The sequence below is a fragment of the Peromyscus leucopus genome, chromosome 1 (assembly GCF_004664715.2).
Source record: "Peromyscus leucopus breed LL Stock chromosome 1, UCI_PerLeu_2.1, whole genome shotgun sequence".
Classification (NCBI taxonomy): domain Eukaryota; kingdom Metazoa; phylum Chordata; class Mammalia; order Rodentia; family Cricetidae; genus Peromyscus; species Peromyscus leucopus.
In genome coordinates, this window is record NC_051063.1 from 156,761,484 (window position 1) to 156,785,299 (window position 23,816).

General features: G+C 49.7%; 1 protein-coding gene and 1 pseudogene across 1 annotated transcript in view; both read left to right on the forward strand.

Moving 5' to 3' along the window:
- Sergef (secretion regulating guanine nucleotide exchange factor) overlaps positions 1–23,816 on the forward strand; it is a 213,008-nt gene that overhangs the window by 112,388 nt on the left and 76,804 nt on the right.
- Positions 13,611–15,004, forward strand: LOC119087301 (annotated as a pseudogene).

The following is a 23,816-nucleotide window of genomic DNA, read 5'->3' on the forward strand; positions in this document are numbered from 1 at the left end:
ACCACAGGGACTCTCAACATTCGCTATGGTAAAAGTTGTAATTGTAAAAATGGAAGGTGTTTGCTGAAGTGCAGGAGGGGTCCATGTAATCCAGATCCAGGGATCAGGGAGGTCTTTCTGCAACAGAGTGTGTCTGAACTGAGCCCTGGGGTGAGTTGAAGTTGCTTTAGTGAGTGGCTGGGTGGCAGTAGTGGTTGGGGAATCGTAGGTAAGACACAAACAGGTACTTATATGGGGACGAGGCATTGCATGCTTGGAGAATGGCCAGCTCCTTGACCTTGCTAAGGCAGGGATGTGAGAAGGATGAAACGGGGAGGCGACGTGGCTAGGTTATGCTGCTGAGGAGGTCTACTTAGAGAGCTGCCGTGGAGGCGTTGTTGACTCTGCTTAGAAGAGTGTTTAGGGGAGACTCCCGGTGGCAGTGACTGAGGCCCAGGTCGAGCTGAGGTTGTGGCAGTGATAACAGGTGTAGAGGTTCCCATGTGCCGGGGTTGGGTGTCTTGATGTGGCTAGCTGTCTGTCCGGCTGGTGCCGCTCCGCCCACCGTCATTTCTCCGCCTTGCTGCCCCTTCCTTCACTTGACAGCTGCTTCTGGGCTGGTTGTGCATGCCCACCCACACTCTTCCACCCCTGCCACGTCTTCTGCTCGGTCCTTAGGAGAGGGTCAGTGTCCATGGCGTTCCTTCAGTGTGCGCCTCTCGGCACATCCCTGCAGGCCATCCTCATTCCTGTCTCCAGCCCTCCAGCAGCAGGACCAGAGAGAGGGCGACAAAGGCACCTCACGGCCTTATTTGCTGCTTTGTCTCAACAAGAGGAAAAAGAGACCATCTCTGCCTTGAGTTTCTAGACTAAATTTTTAAACTGAGGGGCAAGAACAGCTTATTTCTTCCCTCCCAGAGAAGAGAAAGCCTGATGTGGGTCACCATAACTAGTGGCATTGAGAAGACAGGACTGAGGTCCTCAGCCTTTGACAGAACGGAGTATTGGAATTTCCCCCTTAGAGTCTACCCAGCCCAGCCTCTTCCTCTGATGAAGACTTTGAAATTTCTAGGGGTCATGTGGTTTGCCCAAAGTCACAATAAGCTGGCAGCCGAAACGGAACCAGAACGGAAGTCTCTAGTTCAGTTCTTTCGTGGGGTCTGGTGACAGTACGTGAATTTTTTTTATTTTTATTTTCTGTCATAAGTTTGACAGTTTGGCAGTCTAGAGAATAAGACTCACAGGCTGTTTTAACGGAAGTCTAGCTCGATAGTTCCTCTTTTCCCCAAGACAGGAATAGCTTGTCCAAGGTCATGAGGTGAGGTAGGGTAGTACAGCCTGCGGACTTGAAGTCTAGTCCTTCCCTGCACTTTCAGAGTCTCACCCAGGGCTCTAGACTTGGCAAGTGTGGGCCACAAAGACTCCTTCAAGTGCCTCACAACCCGAGTCAGCTCCTCCAGCCCCCAAATGCACGGCTTTTCTTCCTTTCTCTCCTTTTCCTCGGTGTTGGCTTTTTCTTGTGTGGCTGTGGAAATTGCGTCAGTTTAATTAGGCTGCTCGGCGCAGTACTTTTCCACCGAGTTTACTAGGAGCTGTGAATTTGTCGTAACGAGCCGCACCGCCGGCTGCAGCATCTGATTGGCATGCCAGGAGCATCACCGGCGAACGGCTAAATAGAGATGGGCAGGAAAGTGGGTCAGGAAGCAGGCCTCCTCCGGTACCTGCAGAGGCTGCAGAAGGCTGCGCAGAGGCGGCAGGTGGCCACAGCATGGCACTGTCTCCTACCGCCTGAGCCGCCTGAGCCGAGCCTCGGAGCACCCAGCCCCCACCCAGCGGCAGCTCAGCGCTGTGGCCTCCCCTCCCCCTCTGCAGGTGATTGTTCCTGTGGCCATTTTGCCGTCTGTGTCTCTGTGGATGGACAAAGCTTTTATACCTGACGGCCCGGCCCCGGGGGCAGCGCTGGGGGAGGGTTGGCTTTGGGTTCAGGTAAAGAAGATTGAGACTGGTTCAGATGGAACCATCAGCCTCCCCAGTTTTCTAAACCATCAAAGCTTTGGGATTTCCGGAGCTGGCATATTGAGATGCTGGCTGGCAGGGTGTGAGAGGGCTACAGAGTGATGAGCAAAAGGGCCAGTCGTTTTTCCGTTTGCACGTCTCCTGCTGTCCCTTCCTTATCTCGCCCTCCTCACCCCATTATGTCAGGTTCTTGTGCTGAGCCCCCAGAGGGACAGGAGAAGCTTCTTGAAGGCACCAAGGACTTGGTCAAGGGAAGAAGGGGTGGAGGGGATACCGTCAGAGCTTGCCAAGCAGGTCTCAGGACTGCCTTGTGAATGCCGATGACCTCCTGGGTAGCCTGGAGCTGGAGTCTGTCTCAGATGGGAGACTGCCTGGGCCCCTAAGGACCTGCTCATCCACACTGCAAGCTAAGGCACAGACAGGAAAAGCGAGAGTGTGGGCCAGCCTAATGTTGTCAGGACCATGCCACGCCCATTTGCATATGTGGTCTTGTTTCCAATGCCACTCTGAGGACATTCAAGTTCCCTTTCGGTTTTAGGCCTGTGTGTAAAGTCACAGTTTACCTGACACGCTCCACTCTTAAGTCACACATTAGGGAAGGAGCACTGAGCCCGGCCAGCCTTGGATCTCAGGAGCTCAGGTCACTCAGATCCCACCTGTGCCACGGTGCCCTCCGTTTCCCCGGGTCTCCCCAGAGCAGCACTGGCAGGCTGGTGTGCACCTTCCACTTGGCCCTGGGTCTCCGGCAATGCTTGGTAGGAATGGGTCTCAGCTCAGTGTAAAGGCAGATTCTCAGAACTGAAAAAGCCCAGTGGCAAGAACCCAGACTGTTGTGCCTTTATGTAATTCTGTGAGAAAATTGGACTCATTTTGTTGAGAAATTGTTTTCAATAATTCCCACTTAAATTGACTGGAATTTGCTTTAATGGCAACCTTTGTTAGAATACTTTCACTCTGCGCAGTGCATCTTTCCCTTTGAGGAGACATCAGAGGGAGAGTGAAAACAGTCTGTCTAACAATTTTCTGAGATCCTTTGGAAGGCCTTAATTCAGGGTGGTCTTTGGACCAAGTATTGAGGCACTGAAATGAAGGACCACGTGCCCATTTCCTGACAGATGCACCAAATGAACCACTTTGATAGGATCTTTCAAGGCCAACATGTCGTGGGAGATAATTGACCATTCAGATGTCAAGTAGTCTCTCGCTGGACCCAAGTGGAACACAGGGACAAAAGAGCCCATCAGAATTGTCCTGAGACGTTCTGGCTGTGAAAACGGGTTTCCTGTGACCTTGGGAACCCGGGGATGGAAGAGACAGTGCAGGCCACATACTGCTGCCTTCTGTGCTGTCATACTGTGGCGTGTTTTACATGATGCCCTGGAACCATTTCTGTGGACTTCGAGGGTTATATCCACTCCGAGTCAGGAGGCCTTGCTGGAAGTGGTGGGGAGGACTTGTGAAAAGACAGGGAAGGAGAGGAAGGCATCTTGGCATCTAGGAAGGGTTTCACACAGAGGCTGGCCCAGTCTCAACATTGCGTCATGTTCTTATTTTGAGGTTCCATCAGGACTTGTCACTGGAGTCAGACCTGGTTGGAAGGGGTAGAGAAGAGAGGTCACGTAGAGGGCGGCAAGGTGAGGGCCTGCAGTGAAGGTGCGGTGCACCTTTGGGTAGTCTTTCCTGAACTAGGCATGCCTGGCCACACTTGGGTAGCTGGGAAAGCCCGAAGCCTCTTACTTGAGAACTTCCACGCTGCTGAGCAGTCAGGCTGTGGGCTGCTCTCCTCAGGATTGGCTCTGGAAATAGTTTTCTGCTCCTCGGAACGCCCAGTCCTGTGAGAGGAAGAAAGTGTGTGGTTCACTAAACCATCACAGGGCCCGAGGCATCCTTTCATCTCAACTCCTTAGCACCTCCCAGAATAGAAACCCACAGTCCCAGGTTCCCCTCTTCAACTTCAGGCTCAGAGCAGACGTGGTCATGCCATCAAGGTCTGCTTGGCGACGTGGGGGCAGGATCGCGTTGTTCACTGCTGACGCTGTGTGCCTGGTACACTTTGGGGACAGAGGTGCAGAGGGACGCCCCGTCCCCTTCGCTCTGTGACTTTCCTCCTGCCACCCGGGCTGACCCCCACCGCCCAGGTCTGGTGTGGTTAACAGGCCGGGTACTTGATGTGTAGCGCGTCCTTCCTTGTGTCTGCTCCCTCAGCAGATCCCGTGGTGCTAGCCCTGCGGTGTCCCGGGTCTCCCTTCCTGTCACCTCTGCTGCCACCTGCATGATTCCAAACCCACATGTCCTCTGTGTCAGCTCTACAGTGTCCGCTTCTGCTGCTGGCTGCCCAGGCTGCTCGTCGTCCTCTGCCTGTTTACATCTCAGGCTCTTAGAGTCGGCGTTCATTAAATGTCCTATGATCATCATCCCGAACAACCTTGTCGGGACAGGGAGGGAAAAAACACCTATCTATCTTCTCTCTTGCCGTTTCTCTCAAGTGAACGAATTGAATATTTTTATTGCATTGAAGATGAATTACCTCCGTTCCCAGGCCAGCTTTAATATTCTAGCTGTAGTTTCTTGTGATTAGGGCCCGGCCACGTGTCTGCCCTTCCCCTAAGCTCCCTCCTCTGCCCGGCCTCGTGTTTCTGTACAGCCTTCGCTTTTGCAGGGAGAGGGCAAGCTTGACCCGTGGCTTCAGATGAAGTGCTGAGTGTGGAGCTTACAGTTCACATACCTCCTGAAATGGCCTGGATTTTCCTCCAGTATGCGGCCTGGTGAACGTGGTTCCCAAAAAACACTGAGCCCCGGAGGGTTTAAGTGACGAACTCAAGGCTATCCAGTGAGTGAACTTCAGACCCTGAGGCTGCGCCGGGTTTTGGGCTATAGATAATACATTTCCTTTCCAAACAAGCCAACTCTTTTTTTTTTTTTTTTTTTTAGATTTTATTTATTATGTATACAGTGTTCTGTCTGCACATATCCCTGCAGGCCAGAAGAGGGCATCAGATCTCATTACAGATGGTTGGGAGCCACCATGTGGTTGCTGGGAATTGAACTCAGGACCTTAGGAGGAGCAGTCAGTGCTCTTAACCTCTGAGCCATCTCTCCAGTCCCCCCAAACAAGCCAACTCTTAATGTGGAAGAGGCACTGGCACTCTGACTTAACCAATCTAGGCCCTCTTTGGGGAGCACCCTGTTGGAACATAGACGTGCCTTTTCAGGGTGAGGAAGGAGAGGCCACCTGGAAGTCCTCTTCTCTGGGCAGGTGGTGTCTGGTGGATAGTAGACATCCCTTGTCCCCCAGAAAGGGGCATGTTCATCCTTGAAGGTCTTTTCACCTGTCTCTAAGATGGCTTCTGACAGGCTAGTGTTAGGGGGATGTCTCCATCAATGAAATACCCATCTCAGAAGCATGAGGGCCTGAGTTCTATCCCTACCACCCGTGTAGAAAGGCCAGGAAAGGTGGCATATGCCCGTAATCCCAGAATTGGGAAGGTGAGGCTGGATCCCTGGTTCTTCCCAGTCAGCTAGCCTAGCCTGAGTGGTGAGTCCCAGCCCAGTAAGACCCTGTCCCAAAGGTGGGTGGCATTTCTAAATGATTGTCTCTGGCCCCCACATGCATATATATACTTGTGCACACACATGTGCACCCCCACAAACATGCATATATACACATGTACTTACCTCCCCACGCACAAACATGAGTGTACACACACATACGAATCAATTGGCTTCTTGGTCCCTCACGATGACCAAACTCCAGTTCCCCATTCCTGCTTGTGTACCACCTCCAAACAAGTATGTCCACATGTTTTCTTATATGTGCTGCTTCCTCTGCACCCTCCCCACCTCCAACAGCTCTCCGTTGTCCTAGCCAGCCTCTTCCAGCTTCCCAGGCCCAGAGTCCCTGTGACTGAGCCTGTGAAGAGTCCTCTAGTCATGGAGTCTTTTCAGCACTCCCCAGCTCTACCGTCTTACTCCCTGGGCATTTCCTGGAAGTTCAGGTGTCCCTGTCTGTCTGTCCCACAGCAGGTGGAGGTACCTTTTGTCCTGGATCACTGTAACACTTTTTAGTGATTTCCTGGGCCTTTGTTCTTCATCCACCGTGGACACTAATGGACTTCAAACACTGCCCTGCTTTTCAGCTTTAAACTCCAGGAATTGGGCCGAGGGTGGTAGTTCATGCTTTAATTCCAGCACTCAGGAGACAGAGGCAGGTGCATCTCTGTGAATTTGAGGCCAGCCAGAGCAACATGAGACTCTGTCCCCAAAGCAAATAGACAACCAACTCAAACTCCAGAAATCTATCATGCCACCCATTCTTGCTCTTTCGTATTCTAATCCTTCATCCCCATTGTGAGTAGTCCCCAGCATGAACCTGGCTGTGTGTCTCCTGCAGACTGTGTTTTTAGTTTGGGGAGACCTACTGTGCAGTGGTGATTGACACCTCAGTCTTACTTAACCCTCTGGATAGTCTTGTGAGTTAAAATGTATTCTAGCCAGGGGTCCAGGAAGACATCACAAAGTTAGATACCACTGAGTGGAAAGGGTGACAGTTTTTCCCCAGAAGGAGCTGAAGTGGGAGGACATAGAGAGGGTGAGGCTGGCAGAGACACTTGGTGTCACCAGGGACCACCGGTGTTCTCTCCACTTTGATCGGATCACAGAGCTGGGGGAGATGCCGTGATATCTGAGCCTCTGAAGGTGAGCTGCGCCTGTTCATTGATGAACATGGAAGTGTCTGGCTGGATTCATGTAGGCACAGGGGAGCCACGGGCAGGCTTTGAGCAGGGGAGGTGTTAGCCCGAGCTTAGATTTACAAAGGTTACCTTGGACCCCAGTGGATTGGAGAGAATTGGAAGCACGGAGAGGAAATGCTAAGAAGCTGTTGCAATCATCCCGGACACATGTTCCCTGGGCTGAACAGTCCATGGCAGCGGGAGGGCGGGACTGGGGATGTGGAGTGTTAGGACTCAGTGGCTGCCCTTGAGGAGATGAGACAGAGGTGACTGCAAGGAAGAGTGGAGGCAGGGGGCTGACTCCGGAGGGTTTGGGGGGCAGCCGGGTATGGGGCTGGGAAGGGGAGGTAGTAATTGTGTTTTGAGCATTGGAACTTGAAGTGTAAGTGAACTGCCTGTTTCCCGTGGTGCTTAGTGTTCTTCAGCATAGCCGCCACCAGTCACAGGCCTCTCTGGTGTCCCTTCTTATTTATACACGTGCCTGCCTTTTACAGGACAGGTAGGAGAGCTCACAGCGGACCTTGTTCTCTTTGAATTTCAGGTGGGCCCTCTGTGCCCCTTTACATACCCTAGGCCCAGGTGCCCTCGTGTGTGCATCTACACATGGGAGGAGCACCTGGTGGTTAGGATCGGCGTAACCACACAGTTCATGTCTGAGTATTTACGTGAGAGGAAGTACTTGGAATGGCCGGCAGTCTGTTGACTTCCCCGCCGATCTCCTAGGTGAGGTTCCTGAACCATTGACTCAATAAACTAAAAAGGTTATTAGAGAATAAAAGCAGATCTTAATAATGAATGCATCGGAAGCCATTAGGATGTAGCAAATCGGAAAGCCAGGGTGGTTGTCAGCTCCCGTAAGAAGTTAGAGGCGGATGGATGGGATGATCAAATTTAAAGTCTACTCAGCTGTCAAAGCTGAGATTGATGTCTTACGGGTGTTAGGAACAGCTGTCATGCGCTGGGTGCTTTCTTTGTGAAGATATTGCTGTAAGCATTTTACATGTAGTAATAAACTCAAGTCTCATAAAAACCTAGCAAAATAGCAACTGTTGTTATTAGCAAAATAGTGACTCTTGTTATTTCTGTGTTTGAAGACACAGAGGAAGCTTGTCCAGCATCATGTAGCTTGTACATGGTGGAGTCAGGATTCAAACTTGGACTTTTAGTGCCAAGACCTACATGGTTACCCATGCTACTTCTTACCCCTTGGCCATCTTCCAGCCAACTTTGGACTCTTAGTAAAGCAAGCTTTAAGCCATTGGTGACTCCCAGGAGCCAAGGACACTGTCATCTTTTCTGTGTCCCTTGTGCTGTGATGGGACCTGGGCACGTGGTATGTGTTCACTAAATGTACGGCGAGTGAATGTCCTTCCAAGTCACTTTGATAATGTAAAGAGAAAAGAGGTCTCCTGGAGCTTCATGCTTGTTGTGTGGCCAAGGATAACTTGGAGCTCCTGACCCTCCAGCCTCCATCTCCCGAATGCTGGAATCACAGATATATGCTGCCCGTTGCACCCAATTTATGTGGTACTTATGGTAGCTAGGGCTTCTTGCATGCTAGGCGAGCACCATACCAACTGGGCTACGTCCTTAGTCCAACTTACACAAGATTTTAGATTTCATTTTTATTTTATGTGTATGGGTGTCTTGCCTGCACGTATGTTGGTGTACATGTGCATGCTTGGTGCCCGTGGAAGCCAGAAGAGGGCATCTGATCTCTAGAGTTACAGATGGCTGTGAGCCACCATGTAGGTGCTGGAAATTGAACCCAGGTTCTCTGGAAGAGCAGCCAGGGCTCTTAACTGCTGAGCCATTTAAGCCCCACGTCTATTAGAAATCTTCTGAGCACATTTTTGCTGTTACTAGCACAGATGTTATAGTTCACTGAAGAGATGCCTTGTGGTGATAGGACTCTACCTCTACTACACATCTGGACACATCACGGAGCCACTCTCTGAAATCAAACTGCTGTGGTAGTTGATGGAAGTAGTGGCGTTTTGCTCATGCAGCTACAATGGCTGACACAGAGAGAATTAAAATCTGAATGTCTGGAAGAGTTCTTTTCCTTTTCTCTATAATTCTTGTTAATGAAAAGTTTAAAAACAAAAAACAGTCCTGGGAAAATGTTTCCTGATCCCTCTGCAGTTTCACACTTCTGTGTTGTGTCCTGGGCCACGTAGCCAGTAGACAGAAGGCAGGTGAACCTGGGTATGAGCACCTGCCACACTCAGGACACTGTGTCTGAGTAATTAAGGTCAATCGTCAGGGAAGTCTTAGGGTTGTTACTGTGGTTCCTGTCACACATATGAAGGAACTGGAGCTAAGACAGTCTCAGTGACATGGCCGAGTTCACAGAATAAAGAGGTGATGGAGCCAGGAGTCCAACCTGCTGTCACCTGGACTACTACAGAGGCCTTCTGGCTGACTGCAGACCAGGTCCTAATGCTAGGCAGTCTCCCGCTGGCAATTCCTACTGCACCTGGCCAGCAGTGGCAGTGTGTGTTGACAGCATTAGATTAGAACTGTGGAAACAAACAATGCATTCAAAAATATTTGACCTCTCTTGCAGAGAACGTGGATTTTGTTCCCAGTACCTAATGGGAGCTTACAGTGGTGTGTAACTCTAGTTCCAGGGGATCTGAGCCCTTTTTTGGTCTCCCTGGACACCAGGCATGCTTGAAGAGCATATACATGCATGTAGGTGGGTACTCACCCATGCACATAAAATAAACATGAAACTTGAAGATATATGCATTTGAGCTCTGGCTGGGGCTGTAGCTCAGTGATCACACACTCCCTCGCATGCAGGAAATGTTGGGTTTGATCCCCAGCACTGCATAAACCAGGTGTGGCACGTGTCTGTAATCCCAGCTCTTAGGTAGAGTCAGGAGGATCAAAGGTGCTTCACAAAATGTTGAATTATTGTGGATGTGCAGCACTCCCTGATCTCTATTAGAAGGAACTCGAAGAGGGAAGTGTATGGGGTATAGCCTTTGGAAGGCTCGGCTTGCCCCATCGCAGTACGTGTTTTAGAGCTTCCGTGTGTGCTTGTGATAGACTGTCTACCTACATGAGAGCTTCCGTGTGTGCTTGTGATAGACCGTCTACCTACATGAGACTCAATGGGCCTGAGTCTTCTCAGAGTGACAGAAAAAGAGGTGCATGGAGAGTGTTTGTCTTGTGAGCGGGCCTTACCTTACCCTCTAGTTGAAAAATGTTTGCACCCCGACAGGCCTCTCCACCAACACAGCAATCCAAATCAGACCGAATTAGCAAAAGCCCCAGTGCAATGGGTAAAGTGTCCCCAGGTGATTCTCTGGCCCCCCAGACAGGAGACCAGAAAGAGAGACTGAAAAAACACATGTCTGTTTTCTAGGGTGCAATTTAAAATACCCTGTGGGAGTGGTCTTGAGCATCTCTGGGGGGAGGAGCTTTGTTTGGTGGGACTTTCTGGGGGGGGGGGAGTAGGGTCTGGGCAGAGAGGTGGATCTTCCACCAGAACATTCCAGACTCTTTGGGTATATGGATGCCAGGGTGCCAGGGGCTGAGGTGGGGCTCCCACCAGAACACTGATGTTGAGCTGAGCGTACAGGAAGAAGCAGAAAAGTCCAAAGGAAGTTGGAAAGGCCAGTCAGTCCTTCACCCCAAGCCCAGGCCTCTGTCACTGTAACCCAGATTTGTCGTTCTTAGAGTGTCATGTCTCTGGACCCTCAGCACTTCCTTTTTCTCTGGTGTCCTTCATTCAGTGTGTCGCCGAGACCTGTCCCTGTTACTTCATCGGTACATCTTTCCCCTTTTCCCCCACCTGCATGCACTTGTGTCTGTGTGAGGGTGTCAAAAGCCCTGCAGACAGGTTTGACCCGCCATGTGGGTGCTGGGAATGGAAACCAAGTCTTCTGGGAGAGCAGCCAGTACTCTTAACCACTGAGCCATCTCTCCAGGCCCATCTGCTCCTTCTTGATGAGTAGTATTCCATTATAGCTGAACTACAATTTATCAATTTGCCTATTGTATCGGTTTTCTCAAATGCACAACAGGTTACCACTCACAACAGTATGTGTTTCTCAGTTAATAGTTGTAGAAGTCAGGAGTCTGGATGGAACCAGCTGTGTTCCGGATTATGATTTCACAAAACCTAAATCGAGGTGTCAGGTGGGCCAGAAGTTATGTAGAGGCTCTGGGAAGAACGTGTTCCTATGTTCTCTCAGCTCAGCAGCCAGCTTCGTTCCTTGAGACCACAGGAGTGAAGTCACGCTCCATACTGTCAGCCTGTGGTTATTCACAGCCTCTACCAGCCATGCCTGTCCTTTCAACAACGACACGTGGTGCTGTCTACAGAATTCACATTCAAGAACTGTGCAGTGAGTTTAAAACAAAACAAAACAAAACAAAACAAAAAAACAACAACAAAAACCCACAAAGATATAAGGTTAAGAAAGTTTATGATTTTGTGTTGGTTCAGACTCAGAAAAACAAGTATCACATGTTTTCTGTCACATTCAGAATCCAGATTTAAAAAGAAAATCATGAAGGTAGAGGAGTTATTTGAGGAGAAGGGGCCAAGGAGACCAGCAGGAGACAGCAGGAAGAGATAAGAATGTAAGTACATCTACATACATGTGTGCAGATGTCAGTGTTTTGTCCAATTAATCTGCACTAATTTAAATTACAAAATACTAGTTCAGGGTCATTTTAGTTTGCTCCTGACCTTGTGGCTGGAGGTTAAGGGCAGCCACACTGAGGGAGAAATGAGCCCCACCCTAAGGGAAGAGGCAAGGCCACACTGCAGAATGGGGAGGTTTGTGCAGACATCATGGAGAGTGCAATCTACTGCATATGTTATTCGAGCACCTTGCAACTGCAGAGGCTGACTAGCATTCTGATAAAATGTGTCAGGAGTGAGGGAGGAGTTATTTCCCTGTCAGGGATATGGGGCCAAGCACAGAACCCAACAGTCTGCAACTTCGTTTTGAACTGGGGAAGTTGCAAAGCCACCTAGCTGACCAAGAAGGTGCCTCTGAGGATGACTAGGCCAGGAGCTGCCCTGCAGACAGTGGGGCTCCCGCGGGGTGCCCCTGGGGACAGGACCGCAGCCTGCTTGTCTGTTGACTTGCAGGTTGTGCCAGACTGAACTCAGTCAGGCTGGGTGACTTCACTTTTAATTTCAGCAAGAATGTGACTTTAGAATCTGGTCTCAGGGATTCCATTTTATTTTAATTTAAAAAGCCAAAGTGCCAGCTGGAGATATAATAGCTGCCCTAGAACTTGCCTGACTGTGGGAAACCCTGATCTCTATACCTGGTGCTGCATGAAACAGGTCTGCTGGTAGATGCCCAGGACTCAGAATGTGGGGGCAGGAGGGTCAGAAGTTCAAAGTCATAAAGTCATCCTTGGTGGCATAGGAAGTTTAAGGGGAGCTGGAGACACAGGAGAGCATGTTTGGTGGGGGGGAGTGGGCAGAAGTGAAGTTTCCTGACTGTCAGGGGCCTGAGGGTGTCACAGATCCTCTTGGTCAGGGCCACATTCAGGTGTCCTGCGCCTGACAATGACCCCACAGCTCTGCTGAGCAGCCGCAGTAGAAGCGAAGATTCTTGAGCCTTGTATACAAGCGGTTCATCCCCGCAGCTGCCGCCTGTTCTTGTGGGGAGACTGGAGACAGGGAGGCCATGGGCCGCAGCCTCCCGTTCGCCGCAGGCCTGCTTTCTAAGGGCCTCCTCCCTCAGGCACCTGGGGGCTTTTCCTCGGCTCTGGTGATCTCTTCCTGCATGTCTTAGGCGACCATTCTGTTAGCTCTTGACTTACATTTTGAACATATAAAGGGCCATCTGAATCCACCCATTATTTACCGAGCTCAAAGCATTTGCCAGAAACCGTAAGGAGTGGGTAAGCTCAGAGATCAACTCAAGTCACTCTGTTAACGTCTGTGGTGGGAGGTACGCAGATGTTGGACCTCTACTCATCAGACATCTGAGTAGGCCCTACTGTGTGCCAGGCACTGTACAAAGCTCTGAAGAGAGAGATGACGAGGCCCGGGTATTATCTGTATACAATGTGACAGACATGTGAGCACCACTTAGTGCCACGTGGAATAGTGCTGTCTCAGTGGCAAGGCCCAAAGGAGGGAGGGAGCAGCTGTTTCTGAGGTCGCTGGGCCACTTATTAGCACTTTGCTCTTAGTCAAAGTGTTTACCCTATTTCTCAATTAATCTATAAAGTAAAGCTATAACAAGTTAATCTACCCAAAGGACCTAGACCAAGCCTTAGTTAACTAAAGCCGTCGGCCTCTTTCCTTGTGTGCTCCCCACCCACCCAGAACTCCAGTGAGGGGGGGCACAGCCTGAGTTGGGGTGCTGGGCTGGGGTGCTGTACCTGGGGGGTGGGATCTTACAAGAGGAGCATGTAAGTTGTTTGTGGATAGTTGTGCTGATTCAGAGGCTGGAGAGCTGTGTTCAATACTGAAGATCCCAAATACTAGACAGAGGAGTGTGGGCTCAAGCATTGGAACACCAAATAATCCACATGGACTTTCAAAAGAGCGTTTTTTGGCAGAGGAGGGAGAGATGGGGTGCAGCAAAGAACCCAAAAAGCTGTGACAGAATTCCAGGGGGGGGGTGAGTTAGTGCCAAGGCTAAAACCACGCTTAGCACCTCTCTCAGCATGCAGAGGCTGAGGGGAAAGATTCAGTTCTACACCTCTCTGCCTGCCTGTAGGGTTTTTTGTTTTGTTTTGTTTTTTTAGTAGAATGTTGGTTTGAGCCCTAGTTTGCCCCATGTAGCCATAAATCTTAATATTCTGACATCATGTTCAGCCTTCTGGCCTCAAAGCTGATCCAGATAGACAGCTGCACACATAGCATTGGATGGGGTTGAGTGGATGCTCGAACACATGGACACCAGTGGGCAGCTGTGGAGCCTGTTGAATAGGAAATTATCTTATGGAATGGAGAGGTAGCTGACGAGGGGTCCAATATGTAAAATCGCGACAGTGGAAATTGCCTTGATGTTGACTGCATGTGAAGATAAGCTGGCTGGCTCTCTGCTCCTCCCTGTTCCAGAGCCAGGCGCATCTTTTCATGCAGTGCAGTGCCAGCCTCATCCCTGAGTTTTGGAGTGAACACATTTGGCCATATTGGACACTTGGTTACCAGGGCTGCCTTCGTGTCTGGCAAAGTGAACGCTGTTGCCATCAATGACCCCTTCATTGACCTCAACTACATGGTCTGTATGTTCCAGTCTGGCTCTACCCATGGCAAGTTCAACGGTACAGTCAAGGCTGAGAATGGGAAGCTCATCATCAACAGGAAGGCCATCACCATCTTCCAGGAGGGAGATCCCACCAACATCAAATGGGGTGATGCTGGTGCCGAGTATGCTGTGGTGTCTACTGTGTCTTCACCACCATGGAGAAGGCTGGGGCCCACTTGAAGGGTGGGGCCAAAAGGGTCATCACCTCCGCCCCTTCTGCTAACACCCCCATGTTTGATATGGGTGTGGACCGTGAGAAGTATGACATTCACTCAAGATTGTCAGCAATGCTTCCTGCACCACCAACTGCTTAGCGACCTGGCCAAGGTCATCCATGACAACTTTGGCATTGTGGAAGGACTCATGACCACAGTCCATGCCATCACTGCCACCCAGAAGACTGTGGATGGCCTCTCTAGGAAGCTGTGGCATGATGGCCGTGGGGCTGCCCAGAACATCATCCCTGCATCCACTGGTGCTGCCAAGACTGTGGGCAAGGTCATCCCAGGGCTGAACAGGAAGCTCACAGGCATGGCCTTTCGTGTTCCTACCTCCAATGTGTCTGTCATGGATCTGACATGCCATCTGCAGAAACCTGCCAAGTAGGATGACATCAAGAAGGTGGTGAAGCAGGCATCAGAGGGCCCACTAAAGGGCATCCTGGGCTACACTGAGGACCAGGTTGTCCCCTGCGACTTTAACAGGGATACCCACTCTTCCACCTTTGATGCTGGGGCTGGCATTGCTCTCAATGACAACTTTGTGAAGCTCATTTCCTGGTATGACAATGAATACGGCTACAGCAACAGGGTGGTGGACCTCATGGCCTCCGTGGCCTTCAAGGAGTAAGAAGCCTGCCCTGGATCACCCACCCCAGCAAGGACAGCAAGAGAGAGGCCCTCAGCTGCTGAGCAGTTCCTGTCCCATCTCAGCCCCCAACACTGAGCATCTCCCTCACAGTTTCCATCCCAGACCCCCAGAATAACAGGAGGGGCTTAGGGAGCCCTACTCTCTTGAATACTATCAATAAAGTTCACTGGGCATATGTGTGTGTGTGTATGTATGTATGTATGTATGTGTGTATGTATGTATGTATGTATGTACATGTATAAGCTGGTTGTCATGGAAGCTGAAATGAGTCTATTGAAGTCCTTCTGCTGAGTGGGATTCTTTGGCAAAAATGATCTCATTCAATTTTTGCAGTCTTGTCCCGTAAATATCACTATGCCCATTTTACGGTGAAGAAGACACAAAAATTGCAGGTCCCATACATAGCATGGTCAGATGGTGGACCATGCTTAGTGTTCATGAGCCTCAATTTATACAATAGACATTATAATAAAACAAAACACCAAGGGATGATTTGTGTATCAGAGAAGATGCTGTATAGATGAAAAAGGAAAGACGCTACGTAGATGGGAAAGATGTGTAAGGTTTTGTCGTGCTGTGGCACTGTGGTAATGGTTTGTCACACATCTCCACATTTGTTTCTTCTAAAGTTTGTTTCTTTGTCTTGTGTATGGATGTACATGTGTGGAGTGCTTGCTCAAGCATGAGCACGTGAGGACAGCTGTCCACGTTTGCCTGTCTTTCTCTGTTGCTCTGCACCTTGTTTTTTGCTCCAGGGCGGCCCTGGAGCTTGCTGTGGACAAGCTGGCTGGCCAGTGACCCCCAGGACACCTGTCTCTGGCTCCTTTCCCACAGGGCTGGGTTACAGGTCTCCCAGCTCTCCTGGCCCTTACATGTGAGCTGGGGATCCCAGTTCAGGTTCTCCTGCTTGTAGCGGGCACTTGACCCCTGAGCCATCTACTTGACCACACTTGTGTCTCGTCCAGTCAGTGTCCCTCTGCCGCTCCCTCTGCGGATGGCCTTCACACCTCCCCGGTTGTCTCAAGGATGCCCTTCTAGCTGCTTTTCTCTGTGAGCTTGGACACAGTCTTGCTTGGATCATGCTTTGCATTTAGTCTCTTTGCTTTCGTTAATCCAGGACAGCTTTACTTTGTCTTCCGTGACAGTTAGGTTTTTTTAAGTGTACAGGACAGTTCTGTAGCCGCGTATTATGTCTCTCAATTGGTTTTACCTGATTTTTCCTCATGATTAGATTTCACCTCTGCCCTTTTGGCAGTAATTCTAAATAACTGATGGCGTGCCTGCCTTTAATACATCCTCAGAGGAGAAATCTGATTTGAGTTTATCCCATTATTAGTGACATTCACTAGGGTCTTCGGGGGAGGTCTCGGTGTCCTCCCCTTTTTTCTATGAAGCTGCTGCCTTTCCCTTTTTACTAAACATCTTGTCACAAGATGGCTGAGTTGGGTGAATGTGCCGCTCCTCTCTGACTTGTGCTGAGCAATTTTAAGGTGAATTAATGATTCATCCCTGCCTTAACTATTATTACAATGGTTGTAAAACTTCTCTAAATCAATTATCCCTTTATGTTTATTATTTATGACATCCCAGTATAAGGAAGAGATTTCCCTACTTCCTTATTTATTACTCAGTATATATTCATGGATTTTCATTTTATTCAGTGTATTATAATCGAGTGTTGTCATTATTCATTGTGATGCTCAAATTCTCCCTGAACCCAGCTGGTGGGAACCCCATCAAGGTGGCCCCTGTGTCCTTTTACACGTCCCCATCACTCTGACTTTGTAGGGTCCCTGTGTCACCTTACTTCTTGGCACAAATGGGTGCTCAGTTTCCAGGTGTTCTCTCCTTGTCCGGACCCTGGAATTTGCCATTTTTTCCGAATGTCTGATTTCTCTTCGTTACAGTAAGGGATCTCACTGAGGCTGGGGTGGGGTGGGTCACTGCTTCCCGGGTTGGTTCTGAAGGATTTAGGATCAGAGATCTGTACAGTAAGGGATCTCACTGAGGCTGGGGTGGGTGGGTCACTGCTTCCAGGGTTGGTTCTGAGGGATTTAAGATTGGAGATCTGTACAGTGAGGGATCTCGCTGAGGCTGGGGTGGGGTGGGTCACTGCTTCCCAGGTTGGTTCTGAAGGATTTAGGATCAGAGATCTGTACAGTAAGGGATCTCACCGAGGCTGGGGTGGGGTGGGTCACTGCTTCCAGGGTTGGTTCTGAGGGATTTAAGATTGGAGATCTGTACAGTGAGGGATCTCACTGAGGCTGGGCTGGGGTGGGGTGGGTCACTGCTTCCCGGGTTGGTTCTGAAGGCATTTTGCACACACCATTGGCCTGTGCAGATGGAAAAATATATTAACCATTGGGAGCTAGAATCCCACTGCTGATGGAGGCAACACAAACGTGGACCTGGGGAAGCGGAGAGCAGCCCTGCGAATGTCAGACCAGAGGCCAAGGCATGATGGGAAATCACAGTTCTATACCTACACATGCAGGCTGCCTAAGCCCGTGCAGAACAGCTGGAGGAGAGGACGGACCTGCTGTGTCATTTAAGGTGTTTTTGTAGTTCTTTTTCTGGTTGTTCTTGGTTTTTCAAGAACAAAGACATTACTATTATGTAGAATGACTTAAGATTGTAATTCCAGAAAACAGATTCGTACGATCTTGAAAATCCATCCCTGCTTTGTTTTTAGCCAGAGCTTGCTGAGCCTGAGGCCTGTGTCAAAGACTACCAGGACTAGCTCCTTCTTGCTCCCGTAAACAGTTATATTTGTATTTGAAGTAAGTTTGGCCTATTTTATGTGTATATTTTATATCTAGTTTACGTAAATAGTCATGCAAAGTTATGACTGCCTGTATTTGGCTTCTCCTCGTATTTAATATCATTGAAGATCTGTTCATATTGTGAATATTGGTAATCTTCCCCTGCTCTAAAGTATATGAATTATTACTTTTCTGTTGCTGTGGTAAAACTCCATGACCATGGAAACTTATAGGAGAAAGGGTTCATTTGTACAAACAGTTCCAGAGGGACAAGAGTCAGTTACGGCAGGGAGAGTGGCAGGAACAGGAGCTGAGGGCTTACATCTTGAATTGTAAGCACGAAACAGAGAATGATTGGTCATTTCACTCTCAAAGCCCACCTCTAGTGACATGCTTCCTCCAGCAAGGCCACACCTCTAAACCTTCCAAACAGCACCATCAACTGGGGGCCGAGTGTTCCAATGCCCGAGACGTATGGGGTGTGCCATTCAAACAAAAACTGTCTCCTTTCCCGTGAGTTCTAGGTAATGAACCCAAGGCTTTTTGTAAGCCAAGCAAATGCCGTATCTCTGTACTGCACACCAGACCACTATAAAGTATTCTGGACTGAGTCTACCAGGTTGATCGCAGTCCTCGGGGGAGGACTTGTCCTGGAGGAGGTGGGAATGGAGGGTAGGCTGGGGGTAAGGGGAGGGGGGGGGGGGGGGGAGAATAGGGGAACCCATGGCTGATATGTAGAACTGAATGGTATTGTAAAATAAAATATATATATATAAATTTAAAAAAAAAGTATTCTGCACGGACTACATTTTCCCTGTTACATGAATGTCAAATCCTTCTTTAAAAATGTTTACTTTGGTGTGGAGGAGCCAGGGCCTTGTGCTTTGTCACAGAGCTGTACTTTCATTTCTTACACGTAATACACTGTGAACACTCTGTGCATGCCTTTTCATGAAGATAAGCAAGTATCAGTTTGGGGCATTTGTGTTTCCTGGCATATGTCTATTAAGTATGTATACATAGTTTTTCTTTCAGCTGTAGAAGCTATTGCCAGACAGTTTTTCAAAGCAGCTATTGAATTCCACTCCTGACAACAGTGTGAGGCTTCAGCTCTCACACATCTTCACCAGCACTTGCTCTTGTTAGTCTTTTTAATTTTAGTGTATGTGGTGATTAGGTAAAACTTCATTGAGAAGAATGCTCTACGGCAGTATTTCTCAGCCTGTGGGTCATGACTTTCACAGGGGTTGCCTAAAACTATTGGAAAACACTGATGTTTCCATTACAGTTCATAACAGTAGCAAAATGACAGTTATGAAGTAGCAATGAAATCATTTTATGGTTGGGGTCACCACAGCATGAGGAACTGTGTTAAAGCATCACAGCATTAGGATAGTTGAGAACCACTGGCCTAGAGTGTTTGCCTGTCCCAAAGCTATTCATTGCTTTGAGTCTAACCAAGCTGACTGTCCTCTGCACATGGTCCCATGCTGTTCGCCAGGATCTGACGGCACACCATTGCTGCATCCAGATGTATGGTTATATTAGGCTCTTTCAGTATGCGAGGATCAGAGGTATTTTATATCATGAGGATTGTGGCAGACTTTGGTGCAGAGGGGAAGGCTGGTGAAGTAAGTGTCTTAAGAAAGAGGAAAGTCATTTAGGACAAAAGGCAGCTCAGAAACCCAGACACTGGGCCGGGCACGGGATCTGTTGCTTCTTCCTATAGAATTCCCATACTGCTCTTGTCTTGCCGGTTCTGCCTGTAGCCCTCATTCTGTTAACCTTCCCAGTAGGGACTCATCCCTAGAGCCTGTTTCAGACCCAACATTCACATACGGTGCCTCACAGGCTGCAGCCAGCCCCCAAACTAGATATCGTGTGTCTCAGAAACACATCTTTAGAGTGGATTGAAGAGTGGAGTCTTGTTCTGTAGATGGCAGGTGCTTGTGTGCGGTGGGCCGGACGGCTGAGGATGTGTGAGATGGGTCTGGTGGTTAGGATCCCGTTTTCAGAGAGACAAAGGGGTTGCCAGCCAGCACTGGCTAGGGAGCAAGAGTGCCAGGTTTTCTAGTCCCTTCTCCAGAGCCCGTTTTCTGCTATCCCACATTAAGTGGTGAGAGTGTTGGAAATTCAGAGATTTGATCAAAGCCAATTATAGCTGAGGTGAAGGGAGCCGGGCCTCCCAGAAGCTGAGGTGGTCCATGGGGCGGTGTATTTTAGGCTATGTCTGTGTGTCTCTTGGGTATGGGTATGAATAAGGGGAGGGAACTTGTTTTGCTGAGCTAGAGGTCATAATTAAGAAGAGACTGAGTGTGGGGACAAGACAGGAGACTTTAATGCCATGACAATGTGGAACTTAAAAAAAAATCCAATTCTGACACAGGAGTGAGAAGAAACAATGGAGTCACTTGGGGGGGGGGCTCTTAAAGCCGCTGGGACTGGAGCGGAGAGGACTGAACCTCAATCCAGGCTGCTTTGAGACTCCCTGAGAAGCACAGTTAATAGGCTCTGAATCTGAGTAGATGCAAGGCAGAGCCTCGATGTCTGAGGAACGTGTCCTGAGACCATCGGCTCTCAGCCGCAGGACCCTGACTCTCCTGCCTGCCCACCCTACAGACCTCTCAGCTGCTGTCCTGTAGTGAGTCGGTTCCTTGAGTGGTCAGTGGTGTCAAGGACAGCCAAGGCAGGAGGAGTGGACCGCCGCCGCCGCTGGAGTGGCCGTGCTGCTCACCAGGTGGGGCAGCTGATGCTCGGGGTAGAAAGGGAATCCCATCTTTCTCAGATGAGGTTACACACGGAACCTTGCTATGGGGACACTGATGTCCTGTCTCTTGCCTGTTAGCTAAATCCTCTAACTACTGAAGTCCACGTGCCGAAGTAAAACTCGGGAGAATTCAGAGCCCTAGTCTCTCCGCTACAAAAGGCATGCCAGACTTCTTTAAGACTGGAGAGATTCTCTCAGTCTCGGTGACTGTCCCAGCTCAGCTACATTTGGGTTCCCAGAGAGGACCCTGCAAATGCACTGAACCCACGGGAGGAGGAGTGATTGAGAGTCACATCTGAGATGTCTCAGTGAGCCTAAGAGGAGACTTCAAGGAAGGGATCCACTGCTGCTGTCTTCACCAGGTAGAGCTTGGAGGAGGGAATGAAATGCTGAGCTGGCAGCTGGCCAGGGCTCTCAGCTCGGGGCAAATGAGCAAGCTCACGTTCACTTTCCCGTGCCCACATCTAACTGGCTGTTTCATTGTTGGTGATGGGAGGTTCAGTCTCAGGGTCTTGGACTTGGAGAGGCAAGTGCTCTGCCTGTAAGCCGTATCTCCAGCCCCTAGTTTGTGTTTCCATGGGGATGCCACCTTCAAGACTGTGCCCATACACACTTAGGACTATTCTGTGCTGACTTTCCCCTCTGCTCCCGTTATGTTGGTATGGCCTCTCACTTCATGCCCCAGAGGCACTAGGCAGGTAGTCTATTGGATGATGGAGGGCCTGAGGTAGGGAACACAGGCAATGCCTGTGAATAGGCATCCCGAGTGGGAAGGACCCTGACACAGAGCCCCGGGTGGATCAGCCAGCTGGGTTTGGGAGTTGATGTTTGAACAGTTCTCCAGGGCTTCCTAAGCAGGCAGTGGGAGACAGGAAACCCCAGTCAAGGAAAGTAGAAGGCTAGGAGCTTGAAGTGACGTGATGTCCTTAGGGAAAATAGGTATCATAAATGGAAAAAGAGAAAGCATTTGGGTTTGAGAGTTTATGAGAGGAGAATATGGACCAACTCACTCTGGCATTAGAAGTCACGCTTTCTAATACAGACCTTGCCCTCCCAGCAGAGTGGCGGGGGAGCTGAGGAGGGTTTTCGTCAGGGCTCTGATTTGTGTGTAAGAAAGGAGGGCCTTCTCATCTGTCCTCCAGCTCTTCTGTACGGCAGACAAGACACACTGTCGTCTTTTAATATCTGAGAACATTCAGGTCCTGGAGGTTAAAAATCTTGCCAAAGGTCTCAGGAGCCAGAAAGTAGAGGGCCCAGAAATGACTTGACTTCCTAGCTTGGGCTCTTTCTCCTCATACATCGCCATTATTAATAGCCTTCTAGAAAGCTGCCTGTTGCTGGGTGGTGGGTAGGGGCTGGGTGGTGGGTAGGGGCTGGGTGGTGGGTAGGGGCTGGGTGGTGGGTAGGCGCTGGGTGGTGGGTAGGCGCTGGGTGGTGGGTAGGGGCTGGGTGGTGGGTAGGGGCTGGGTGGTGGGTAGGGGCTGGGTGGTGGGTAGGCGCTGGGTGGTGGGTAGGCGCTGGGTGGTAGGTAGGGGCTGGGTGGTGGGTAGGCACTGGGTGGTGGGTAGGGGCTGGGTGGTGGGTAGGGGCTGGGTGGTGGGTAGGTCCTGGGTAGTGGGTAGACTGGCAGGAGCAAGATGAAGCAAATGGCCATTTATACACTCTCCCTGAAGGAGTGTGGGGCTGGGAGCTGTGGCCTGTCATGTTCAGGGGCCCCACCTCTATACCGGAGCACAGAGAGGAGGAAGCTCCATGCACACAGCCCAGCGCTGACCTGACAGTCCATCCGTCTCTGTCTCACTCATGAACGCAGGGCAGCCACTGTGGTGTGGGACTGGCATTTATCTGACAGTGGCTGGCTTCTGGCAGCTCGATCCCTGGGGCTGGTCGGCTCCACGTCCCTGATCCCAGGGTGACCCCCAACCCACAGACACAAGTCCTTTGCCTCTCTGTGTGTTTTGTGAATTGAAGTTGTTTTTTTCTTAAAGGTAACATGAAGCAGAGGTGATGGTGACTTGTAGATCAACCAAACCCAGATTATACTTCTGTTTGCTGCCTCCTTAACTCACTGTGGAAGTCACTGAATATGTATGAGCCTCGGGCTCCTCATCTCTAAAACGAGCCAAGCCAAACATACCTGGAAAGATGTCTGTGATGATTAAAATGTGCCAATGTTTCAGAAGTGCCTTGGAGCGCAGCCTGGGACAGACGAGTCCTCGGGTTATGGCAGTTTTAATTATTGTTCTTATCACTGTCACCACACCACTACTGCTGCCACCGCAGTGAAAGAATGTTCTGGAAATAAAGACTAGTGGGAACAAAATGCCTTCTAGTCCTACTACCAGGATGCAACTGCCCTGTTAATTTACTTCTATTACCTTCGGAGCCCCCCCCCCCCCAGTTCTAAACACAGGAGATTTTGTAGTCAATTGGCTTTTTTTCCTATGTGGAGGGAGCTGCACCATAATTTTTTCCTTATTTTTAATAGATTTTCTCTCTGATTATAAGAATACTATATAAGGCTCAGACAGGAAGCAAAAGAAAAGCCGTACTTCCGTCCAGTCTCCTGCCCAGACCAGGGACAGGCACCGTCAACAATCTGATGTCTCTCCTCTCAGTCATTCTTATTCGTGTTTTATTACAGAGTAGATATTGCATTATGAATGCAGTTTTTATGTGATTTTTTTTCCAGTTCACATGATATTTGGAATATTTTCTTAGTGTAAGCATCATTTTCCTAGGCGGCTTAATAGTCCATCAAATAGCTCTGCCATAATTTACATAAATATTTGCTTACTGTTAGACATCTAAGTTTTTTCCTGTTCATCAGTCTAAGTCGCTCCTTGTAACAAACAGGGCCAGCCTCAGTGCAGCCAGGATGCTCACGGTGAACTCTTACCGTTCTCCTAGTTCCCAGTGAGTTATCATGGAAGACTTGGGTCAATGGCAAACCATCTCAAGCTTAGAGACAGTCTGGAGCCACTTCCCAAGAGGGCTTCTTTGCCACACTCTGCAGGGTCCATGCAGTGTGTGTAGTCCCCTCTGCCCTGTTGAATCTGGGACATGGGATCCCAGCTCTGCGCTGGGCAGGACCTAGGAACCCAGGCTGCCCTCCTCACCCACAGTGCTCAGAGCCTTGAGAATGTCCCTGCAATCAGAACGTTCATGTCCATTAGTGCCTCGGGACAGGGACTTGTCAGAGTACGAGAGTCACTGTGGCTCTAGTATTTTTAAATGTTTTAGATTTTAAAAGTATTTCATGTCCATGGGTGCTTTGCTTGTATGTATGCGTGTGCCCGGTGCCCATGGAAGCAGAAGAGGGCATCAGAGCCCCTAGAACTGGAACCGCAGACAACTGTGAGCCATCATGTGGGTGCTGGGAGTTGAATCCAGTTCTTCTGGAAGAGCAGCCAGTGCTCTCAACTGCTGAGCCATCTCTCCAGCCTCT